General features: G+C 49.3%; 1 pseudogene; it reads left to right on the top strand.

Moving 5' to 3' along the window:
* Window positions 1-3354: 3354 nt before the first annotated feature.
* The window catches only part of LOC116812230 (lymphocyte-specific protein 1-like), an 8639-nt pseudogene continuing 715 nt past the window's right edge, over window positions 3355-11278 (top strand).

The following is an 11278-nucleotide window of genomic DNA, read 5'->3' as shown; positions in this document are numbered from 1 at the left end:
TTTGTTACCATAGTGTAGAATTCTTGCAGTTCCCTTATGAAATAGTAATTTTCAGCTTAGGCTATGCCCAACTTTAATAATCTTTAAGAATTTCATATTAAATAATGAAAATATTTTTGATATATCTCCAAAAAATGTAGGTGTATTCCAATTCCTGGGTTGTGTCACAGGTAACAACAAGGACATTCTCTTACATGGCAGAGTATTATTAAACTTCACCCTGAAGATCAGTTGTGACCAAAAAAGACACATAGCTCTGTCTCTTAGAATGGAACATATATTGCCATTTCAATCTGAGAAAACATCTCCAATGAATTACATATCTACTTCTTCAAACTCCAAATGAAATACTAGGTTTTTGAAGGTTTGTTAATAGATAATACAATTTAACCCATAGGTGTATTTTTAACACATGGTTTGCTTTTGTTTTCTTAAGTAAAAATTAACCCCTCATTCCTATCATGTAAATGTTTCATCAATACCATTTTCAGTGATGCATCCTCCAGCAAAGAAAGTTACATACTTACTTGTGAAGCAATGGTTTTTAGATTTTTCCTGAGTTACAGACTATTTGGAGAAAGTAGAGTTGTACATTCCTTAAATGGAAGATACTCTATGGCAGGCCAATATCCAAATTCTTAATATGAAATGAAAAATAAAATAGATTTGCACAGATGTTTGCACATGTACACACAGAAAAACAAATATAGTTAAATTGTGTCTGGAGTTGGTTCTTTGAGGTGGGTTCTTTGTCTCGCTGACTTCAAGAATGAAGCCATGGACTTTTGCAGTGTTACGGCTCTTAAAGGTGGCACAGACCCAAAGTGTGAGCAGAAGCAAGATTTACTGTGAAGAGCAAAAGAACCAAGTTTCCTCAGTGTGGAAGTGGACCTGAGCAGTTGCTGCTGGCAGCTGGAGTGGCCAGCTTTTATTCCTTTATTTGTCCCTGCCCAGGTCCTACTGATTGGTCCATTTTACAGAGGCATTAGGACCCATGAGGCAAGGGTCAGGATAGATAGATGGGTGAGTCTCGCTTGTGTGATGTGACTTTGAGAGTTCCTATCATGGGCCAGGCGTGGTGGCTCAAGCCTGTAATCCTAGCACTTTGGGAAGCCAAGGTGGGCAGATCACAAGGTCAGGAGTTTGAGACCATCCTGGCCAACATAATGAAATGCTGTCTCTACTACAAATACAAAAAAAAATTAGCAGGGCTTGGTGGTGGGTGCCTGTAGTCCCAGCTACTCAGGAGGCTAAGGCAGGAGAATGGTGTGAACCTGGGAGGCTGAGGCAGGAGAACGGTGTGAACCTGGGAGGCGGAGCTTCCAGTGAGCCGAGATGGTGCCACTGCACTCCAGCCTGGGGGACAGAGCCAGACTCTGTCTCAAAAAAAAAAAAAAAAAGGTTCCTATCATGGCTACAGGGTTGACCAACATTTTGTTGGGACCCTGGAGCTGAATGGCTTTCCTCTCTGTCCACCCTTGTCTCAGCCCAGAAGTACAGGAAAAGTGGAAGCTGGTTCCAGGCTAACCAACATTCCCAACTCCAAAGAGTCAGGGGTTGTTAGAGAGCCCTTTCCCAGACAGCCTGAAGCCATGTCTTTAGTCTAGCTGCTGCAGTAGTTGCTTTTAACTGGCCAACAGGTGCCTGGTGTTTAGCCCATGAATTCTAAGGAAAAATAGGACAGAATAGCAAGTGAAAGGAGTCCAGTGGTACTCACCACATGGCAAAGTCCCTTCGTGGTAACCAATATGTGTCTGGAGTTGTTTCCTTCCAGGGTGTTCTTGATCTTGCTGACTTCAAGAATGAAGCCACAGACCACTGCAGTGAGTATTACAGCTCTTAAATGTAGCATGGACTCAGAGAGTGAGGAGCAGCCAGATTTGTTGCAAAGAGTGAAAGAACAAAGCTTCCAGGGTGTGGGAAGTGGACCTGAGTAGGTTACCGCTGCTGGCTGGGGTTGGCAGGTTTTATTCCCTTATTTGTTCTCCCCCACATCCTACTGATTGGTCCATTTTACAGACAACCGATTGGTCCATTTTACAGAGCACTGATTGGTCCATTTCACAGAATGCTAATTAGTCCATTTTACAGAGTGCTGATTCGTCCATTTTACAAATCTCAAGATAGTCACAGAGCGCTAATTGGTGCGTTTTTAGAGTTCTGATTGGCACATTTTTCAAACATCTAGCTAGCCATAGAATGTGATTGGTGTGTTTTACAATGTTAGCTACAGAGTGCTGATTGGTGTATTTTACAATCCTTTTTTTTTTTTAATTTTAGGATGGAGTCTTGCTCTGTTGCCCAGGCTGGAGTGCAGTGGCATGATCTCAGCTCACTGCAAGCTCCAACTCCTTGGTTCACACCATTCTCCTGCCTCAGCTTCCCAAGTAGCTGGGATTATGGGACTACAGGACTACTGGCACCTGCCACCATGCCTGGCTAATTTTTTGTATTTTTAGTTGAGACAGGGTTTCACCATGTTAGCTAGCATGGTCTTGATCTCTTGACTTTGGGATCTACCTGCCTCGGCGTCCCAAAGTGCTGGGATTACAGGCATGAGCCACTGTCCATGGCCAGTACAATCCTCTTGTAAGTCAGAAAAGTTCTCCATGTCCCCACCCAACCCAGAAGTCCATCTGGCTCCACCTCTCAAAATCAGTCCTAAAATACTGAATTACAGACATTCCATCTAAACACATAGTTTTCAAATAGCATTAAAAATTATGAAGTTACTTTGAAAAAATTCCTTTTCATTGGAATACCTCAAAAATTCATGGAAGAAGTGACTATCTATGTATCCCCCCTAATCCAATCTAGTTCTTAAAGCAGTAAATTTATTATATGCAAGCAGGAATTTCTATGCAAGAATTATTATTTTAAATATCCACTTCAATCCCCTCTTTCAGATGGACTTTCCCCAACACCTCCTCTAGAAGCCCTGTATCTTGAGCTAAAATGTGCTTCACAAATAGGATGGTACACCCTATTCATCAAAGGTGGATATATTCTTTCCTTTCTTCCACAAGGCTCACGACCGCTGGAACAGAAATCATCATGGCTCCTTGAAACTCTCTAGACTTCTCCATATCTGTCTCGTGTATTGTTATAATCATGGCAACTCCTTCCATAGTAAGTAATCCGAAGCCCTCGTGCAGGTGGTGCACCATAAGAAGAACCTGGAGGGTGGATAAAATAACAGAATATATGTTGAAATATATTTCAACATTTTTACTGTTATCACTAAAGCATGAATCAGTTAAAGTACTATTTGGAAATATCTGCTTTCCTCTTCCTTTGTTGTCAGGAATCCCAGCTCTGTGACTGGCACCCTACCTCCTGCATCTGCCTGTCTACATGGACCTGCTCCTCAATGGCCCCTGTGTGTGGCTACCACACCCAGGGGCCTCTTCAGGGAGCACAGCAGGAATGGTGGCCCCGGCAGCCCGGCACCCTGGGGACCCCACAAGTCCAACCAGGTGGGCAAGCAACCGCCAGCCTGAGGCCCAGCTTGGGGTTGAACCTAGCCTCAGCCCCTGGGGAACCCTCAGTCTGTAGAGCCCTGCCTGTTGTGGAAAGGGTAGTTGCACAAAGGCCTCAGGCCCTGACACAGGGGCCCAAGCAGACTGCGCTGGCTCTGAGGCCACTGGACCTTCTTTCCCAATGGTCTTGGGTCTCAGATCCCTTGGCACTCAACTGTCCTGACTGCCCTCATTTACAGATGGGGAAACTGAGGCTTGGCAATGGGAAGGGGTCAGCCAAGAATCCAATGGCCCTAGAATGGCTTTGCCTCCCTTTCCACCCACAGCCCTGGCCTGTATGCCCGTGAAAAGGAGGACCATGATGATATCCACCTGAAGGAGTTGAGTCTGAGCAAGGAGGGGCTAGACTCAGAGGACACTGTCTAGGACAACCTGGCAGTCTCAGAGGCTAAGTAGGAAGAGGAGGAGGTGATGGCTCTCCCTCAGAGGGTCTGGGTGCACCCCCACTCCAGAGATGAGCCTACCTTTGCTTTCTGCACTCTGTGAGCTCTGTGGGACTAGCCCAGAGTGGGTCAGCACCCCATACCCCTAGACTTTACAGCCCCTTCTGGGCCCCCATTTTCTGAGAGGACGAGGCTCTGCTACCCTCTTGCAAGATCCAGAGACATTTTCCCAGACTCCTCAGTCCCTCACCACCGGCTCCAGAACTGGAGCATATCAGGGCCATAGAGAACCTGAGGCCCAGGGAGGGGACAATATTTGTTCCCACAGGTGCCAAGTGGGGCAGGAGAGGTACATGCACTAGGTCATCTGAGATGTCTGTTTGTTATTGTTGTTGTTGTTTCTTTGGTTTCTTTTTTACCCTAGGATCAGAAATGTCAGCAGCCCAGGACATCCAGTGCCTCGGTCTTGGAGGAGACCATCGAAGAGAGCTCACCTCTCCTCAGCAGAACCACCAAAGTAGGTCAAGCTGCCAAGCCTACCATCTTCTCCCTTCTCCAAGACTCATACCCAAAAGGCCAATCCCACATGCCAGCCACAGAAAGACCAGGCCCAGGCCTGGCTTTTGTCTGCTATTCTTGCCATTGCCTGGTACTCAGAAAAACCCCATGATATAAGGGTTGGAGGTTGGGTTGGTGGATTGAGTGTTGGGGGAATGGAGGGTGGGCTTTGCCTCAGCCGCTGCAGTGCCTGTGTCTCTCTCCACCCTCTGCTCTTGACAGGACAGAGTCCCTAAACTGCTCCATAGAGAAGAGGTCTGTCTGTCTGCCTGCCTGCTTTCTGGGCTCAGATCTTAGGTTTCCCCAAGTGGAGGTTGAAATGAGTCACAGGATAGACATTTGGAGACCTAACTGGGCTCTGGGAGAGGCTCGGGTGGGTGGGGAGGAGACTTATTGGGAGACATGGGACCTGAAACATCTTCTACCCCCCAGTAACAGTGTGAAGAAGTACCAGCCAGAGTTGCCCATCTCCAAGATTGAACAGCAGCCATCGAGGTATGATCTGGCTCACCTCTGCTGCCAGGTCCCTCCTCCACACTGACACCATTCCCTCATCCAACCAATGGCCTCCCTCCAATCAATGCTGCATAACTCAACCAAAACCCTATCCAACCAATACTTCTCCATCAAATCAGTGTCCCTCTGCCAAACCAATTCTCCCCCATCTAATCAATGTCTCTCCATGTCATCAATGCCCCTCTGTTCAATCAAGGCTACTCCATCCAAACCATAATCTCCCTTCCTATCAGTGATGCTACACCCAATTAATGTTCCTTTATACAACCAATGCTCCTGCAACCAATACTCCACCAATTATTCAGTGTTCCTCCATGTAATCAATGCCTCCTATCGGAACAATATTCCATCATCCAATCGATGCTCCTCCATCCAATCAATGCCCTTTCATCTTACCAGTGCTGCTATATCCAGCCAGTACTCCTCTGGTCAACCAATGCCCCTTTATCCAACCAGTATTCCTTAATCCAATTAATGCCCCTCCATCCAATCAAGATTTCTCCATCCATTCAATACTACTACATACAAGCAATGCCTCTGCATCCAATCAATGCCCCTTCATCCAAACAATGTCCCTCCCAACCAATAATTCTCCTCCATCCGTCAATGCTTCTCCATCAGACAAATAACCCTCCATCCAACCAATACTCAACTATCCAATTAATGGCTCTCCATGTAACCAGTGACCCTCCATTAAATCAATCAGTGCCTCTCCATCCAATCATTGCTCCTTCATTCAACCAATACTCCTACATTCAAACCATGTCCCAGCAGCCAATCAATATTTCTTCATCCATCAACTCTCTTCAGTCCAACTAAAACACCTTCATCCAATCAGTACCCCTATTCATTCAGTGCTCCTCCATTCAATCAATTCCCCTCCACCCAAACACTATTCCTCCAGGCAACAAAACAACTTTATCCAGTCAATGCCCCACTATCCAACAATGCCTTGCCATCCAATCAATAGCTTTCTATCAATTTTCCTCCATCCAGCCATTATGCCTCCATCTAAAAAAAAAAAAAAATAGTTTCACCCAATCAATGCCTCTGCTTCCAATCAGTCCCCTTCTATTCAACCAATACTTCTTTGTCTAATCAGGTCATCTGCATGTAACCAGTATCCTTCCATCCAACAAATACTCCTCTACTAAATCAGTGCCCCTTCACTCATCCAATGCCCCTCCATCCACCCAGTACTCACTTATCCAATAAGCACTTCTCTATCTTACCAGTTTCCTTCATTCAATCATTTCACTTCTATGCAATTAATGGACCTACATTCATAAATTACTCCTTCACCCAATCAACAATCTTCCATTCAACCAATATGTCCAATTTCAATTAATCTCCTTTCAACCAACCAATATTTCTCCATCCAATCACTACTTCTCCATCCAATCAATGTTCCTCCATTCAACCAACACCGTTCTATCAAGCCAATGTTTCTCCATCCAATTAATGCCTCTCCATCCAACCAGTAATCCTCCATCCTATCAATGCTTCTGCATCCTATCAATATTCCTCCATCCAACCAATAATTTCCATCCAATCAATACTCCTTGCATCATTCACTCCTCCTCCATCCAGGCAATACCTTTGCATCCTACCATGCCCCTCCATCCAACCAATACTCCTTCATCTAATCAATCTTGTTCCATGCAATCAATGCCCCTTCATTGAACAAGTATGGCTCTATCCAACCAATACTACTTCATTTAATCAATGCTCCTCCATCTAACAAATACTCCCTCATATAATCAGTACCCCTCCATCGAAGTAATACTTTTTCACCTATCAACACCTTTCTATACCACCAGTACTCCTCCATCTAATCAATCCCCCCCATCCAACCAATACTTCATAATTTAACCACTGTCCCTCCATCCATTCAGTGCCTCTTCATCAAAACCACAGTCTCCCAGCTTTACCCCATGAGCAGCACAGAGGCAGACCCACATCTGTCCTGTGCACCATCATCTCCCTGGTGCTCTTCAGGATAGGGAAGTGTCTCATAATTCTATCCAATCAAGGAAGAAGGCACATCTTTTCAGTGAACCCCACTCTAGGGCTGCATTAGGAAAGCACTGCCATGGAAAATACAAAGATAAAATAGAGGGTTGCCCAGTGTGTCCCTCCAATGTGTCCACAGTGATCATCCACTGAGGTAACCCTTATGCTTTACCTCCTCTTCACCTGTCCAGATCCCCAAGTTAGCCTGTCAGGCCTCCACAGAGCTGTCCAGCATGGCTGTGGCTGGTACCAAGAGTTAGTGGGAGACTGGTGAGGTGCAGGCTCAGCCTGTGGCCAAGACACCATCCCGCAATGTCAGGTCCCTTCCAGGGGCAAGGCTGCGCTGCAGAGCCAGCACCTGGGAGTTTTGCAGCAGGTCAGGTTTCCTTGTTAGGGCAAGCATGGTACTGTCCAGCATGAACGTGGGTAGACAGAACACTGAGAAATTGAAGTAGGGTTGGGTTCACCCTTGCTGGTGTTGAACACTGTGTTGGCCAAGTGAAGGTGAATGGCACCTTTATTCCTTTCCATTCCTCTTCCACTGGGATCACACAGAAAGGTTAGGTAGGCAGGTCCCAGGACCCCTGGCCAGGTAAGGCAAAGCAAGAGAGAAGGGCCCAGGGCTTCTACTCACAGAGAGCCCATGTCTGCATTTGTGACATATCCTACTGCTGCCCCCAGGATAATGTGGCTGGAGACATAAGCAAGAAAATCCTCTGAGAGCAGAAGGGAGTCTCCAAGACCTCATCACCAATTAAGGAATAGCCTAAATGTGGTTGGGGCAAGCAGGGTGGGTGCAGCAGGGGAGGGCAAACAGGATTTGTCCTCAGTGCATCTGGGATGGCTTCCCAGAGGTGGAGGCAGCATCATCCCCTTTCTGCTGTTCTCACCTTCACTCTTGGTCTCCTTCCCCAACAGAGCACCCCATCTGGGAAGAGGTATATGTTTGTGGCCACCGGACATGGGAAGAATGAGAAGATGCTTGTGGAAGGGGCCCAGAACCCTAGGCCTCCCATGTCGGTGAGCCCCCAGCAACCCACAGAGCAGGATGAGGTGCACACACATGCACTGTGCTGAGAACTTCGCAGGCTGGAGGGGGCATGGAGCACTGTTGCAGGCTGCAAGCATGAGCCCCAAGTTGGCCAGAACCCAGATCAGCTTGGTCTTCCAGCCCTGCGCAGATGCCGCCTCACTCACCTGACACAAGATTAAAAGTCTGGTCATTTCACCAGAGTCAGCCTGGCTCAGCCACTGCTCCAGCAGGAAAGCTCAAGGATCCCATCTGGGTCTCCCCAAAAGCCCCAGCAGGGCTCACAAGTAAAGTGAGGGGCAGCCTGGCCACCAAAGGGCTAGCATTTATGGAAGGGGATGGTGTGGAGCTAGAGTTTCCTGCCCATCTATGTGCTGGGGGTCCACAGAGGGGCAGGAACTCAGGTCCTACTCCCTGTCCCAGCCGAGGGCCACTGGGGTCCTAATGCCCTCCCCATCCTATGCTGCAGACAGAGCAGTGCCACTTCTGCCATTGTTAGACACACATTTATTAGTGACCTGGGCCCGGGGCTCCATTTCCAGAGCCCATCATCACACCTCAGGGTAGGGCAGGCAGCCTCCTACTATATTTCCCTGCTAAACCTGACTTTCAAGTGGCTGCAGCAGAGGCTTTTTCTGGCACTTCTGTGTCCCACTCCTGAGGTTGTCGATCCCAACCAGAGCCTGGCTGACTGCCAACTGGGCCCCCCCACCGTCCCTTCTCAGCTGCGCTTGTCCAACCTCTTCTCACAGGGCTGGGATAGGGGGCTCCATCCTCATCCACTTTTCAAAGCCTGGGCATGGCCAATGCTGAGACCCTTTCTCTCATACCAGCCAGCTCCTGGAGTCCTGGTCGAGGCTGGCCTCACTCCTAGGGGACAGGGAAATGCAGAAGGTCCTGAGTGGGGTGAGGTGCACACCTCCATCATCTTCTTACAGACTGCTTTCCTCAAGAGCTTCTGCAGACACAGGTTGTCCAACTCTGGCTTGGACAGCTGGGCGGTGGGAGTCTAGGTGTTCCCTGGAGGCTCAGGCCACACACCACAGGTGTCATCGATGCAGACAAGATGAGCATTGCTGTGTCCTGGGGTGGGAGGGACAGGAGTAAGGCCAGTCTTCCTCCCTCCTGAGGTGGGAAGACTGTATATCCATTAGTCCAGGCAGGACCTGGGGCCAGGACTGTGGAAACCTGACTGTTCTGCTTCCTGAGCTCCCAGAATCTGCCTGGGGTGTCCTGAGCTCCCAAGCCTTGGGGGCTTTGGGGTGGCCCCACAACCACCCTCATGTAGAAATGAGGTCACAGGGTCTGATTGCCTCCAGGGATGGGGCTACAAGCTGCCTCTGAGGCTCTGTCCTCCATGTTACCCTGGCACAAAGCAGGTCCCAAGTACACAGCCTGAGTCATGCCTCATGCCATGTGAGCCAGGCTGGGGGATGCAGGTGAGCCCCAAGTGAAAGGCATGCCCCTGGCCAGCTGCTGGCCACTCCAAGGGCTGGAAGAGCAGCTGGCCACACACATGTGAGGGTTGCTCCATCATCGCCAGCCTGACCACAGTTACGTCCACTGCAAGCCAGTGGTGAGACCTGGGGCTGCTGCGGATGGGGTCTGGCTCTGCCAAGGCAAGAACAGAGCTGCTGGAGGGGTGGGGTTGCAAGGAGGCTGTCTGGGACTTGCTGTCAGCTGCCAGCCTCCTCTGGATGCCAGGACTTCAGGAACCACAAAGAACACAGTTCTAGCTCCTGGGTTGGACAGGCTGCTTGGCAGGCAAGCCACCTTCCCTCCACCTGGAGTCAGGTCTCCAGCCAGAGGCCCAGACCTAGTGCACAAGTGCTCACACTGAGAAGCAGGCCTCTGAGGCAGGGCATCATGTGCCATGGTGGAGAAAGAGTATGGGCAGGGCAGGGAGGCCAGCAGAGAGAGGCACAGGAAGCAGGCTCTGTGGGCTTGCAGGAAGCAGGTCTGTGGCCCCTCCCTGGACCACAGCCTAATGCCTCCTGCACCCCATGCTTATGTTCCAGGTTCCTGGGTCTGCAAGTCCAGCCATATGGCACCCTCCATGTATCCAGGGGAGATTCTGGCCAGAAACCTGCCCTCCTGTCCTGGCTAAGGAGCTGTCTTAGCCTGTTGCCAGTATGGCCTACCCTAGCCTCTTTGACACCCCCCACTGCCACCTTCTTTTGCTCCTGGACCCTTTTGCCTCCCTGCCCTTCCATTCTCTGACCCCGACGGCTCTGCTTCTCATTACTTGGGGGAGGAAAGAAACTCCTGGTCATTTGCCAAATGGATATACCCCTGGAGAAGCCAAGTGCTTTCTAGGAAGGTAGGATGTTGAGGCACAGCGTTTGCAGAGAGGGCGGGTCACCCCCCAGATCTGAGGGGACACTACAGGCAAAGGGCTGACAATGGCCATGCAGGATGCTCAATGCTGCCTCCTCCCTGCACTCTGCTTGCCACCCCTCATTCCCCCATTTTGTGTAATAAAGCTCCTTGTTTATTCCCGTGTGCTGGCTGTCTTGTACTCACTAAGGGGGCAGGGCAGCCCAGCATGGAAAGGCTGGGCCAGTGGACAACCCATTCCCACACCGCACAGCATACTGTGGCCTCTAGGTTCAGCCAGTCTGTCCTGTCTCATGGCCTTTGCAGTGTAAGACTCCAGCACATAAGCTCTGTGGTGGCCTAAGTCAGGGCACACACAAAGGTGGGGTCCAGGCTTCCTTTTCCAGAATGTCTTTGATTTCCTACCCCCAGCATGACTAGCTGGCAAGATCCACCTTTGGATCTACCCATCACCCCCCAGAATGTGCTCAGTGAAGGTTTTATAAACAGACAAATGAGTGGGTGGGTGGGTGGGTGGATTGATGGATGGATGCATGGATGGATGGATGGATGGGTGGATGGATGGATGGATGTGTAGGTGAGTGGTCGAATGAATGGATGAATAGATGAATGGATGGATGAGTAGATGGATAGGTGGGTGAATGGATGGGTAGGTGGGTGAGTGGATGAATGGGTGGGTGAGTGGAGGGATGGGTGAGTGGATGAATACGGGGATAGATGAATGGATAGAGGGATGTATGGGTGAATGGGTAAGTGGGTAATTGGATGGATTGATAGATGGATGGATGAGTGGGCAAATAGGTAAGTGAATGGATGGGTGGGTGGGAGGATGGCTGGCTGGATGGCTGGATGCATTGGTGGGTGAGTGGATGAATGGGTGGGTGAGTGGAGGGATGGGTGAG

Source organism: Hylobates moloch, unplaced genomic scaffold, assembly GCF_009828535.3.
Source record: "Hylobates moloch isolate HMO894 unplaced genomic scaffold, HMol_V3 SCAFFOLD_25, whole genome shotgun sequence".
Lineage (NCBI taxonomy): Eukaryota > Metazoa > Chordata > Mammalia > Primates > Hylobatidae > Hylobates > Hylobates moloch.
This window is presented reverse-complemented; position numbering and strand designations above follow the sequence as displayed.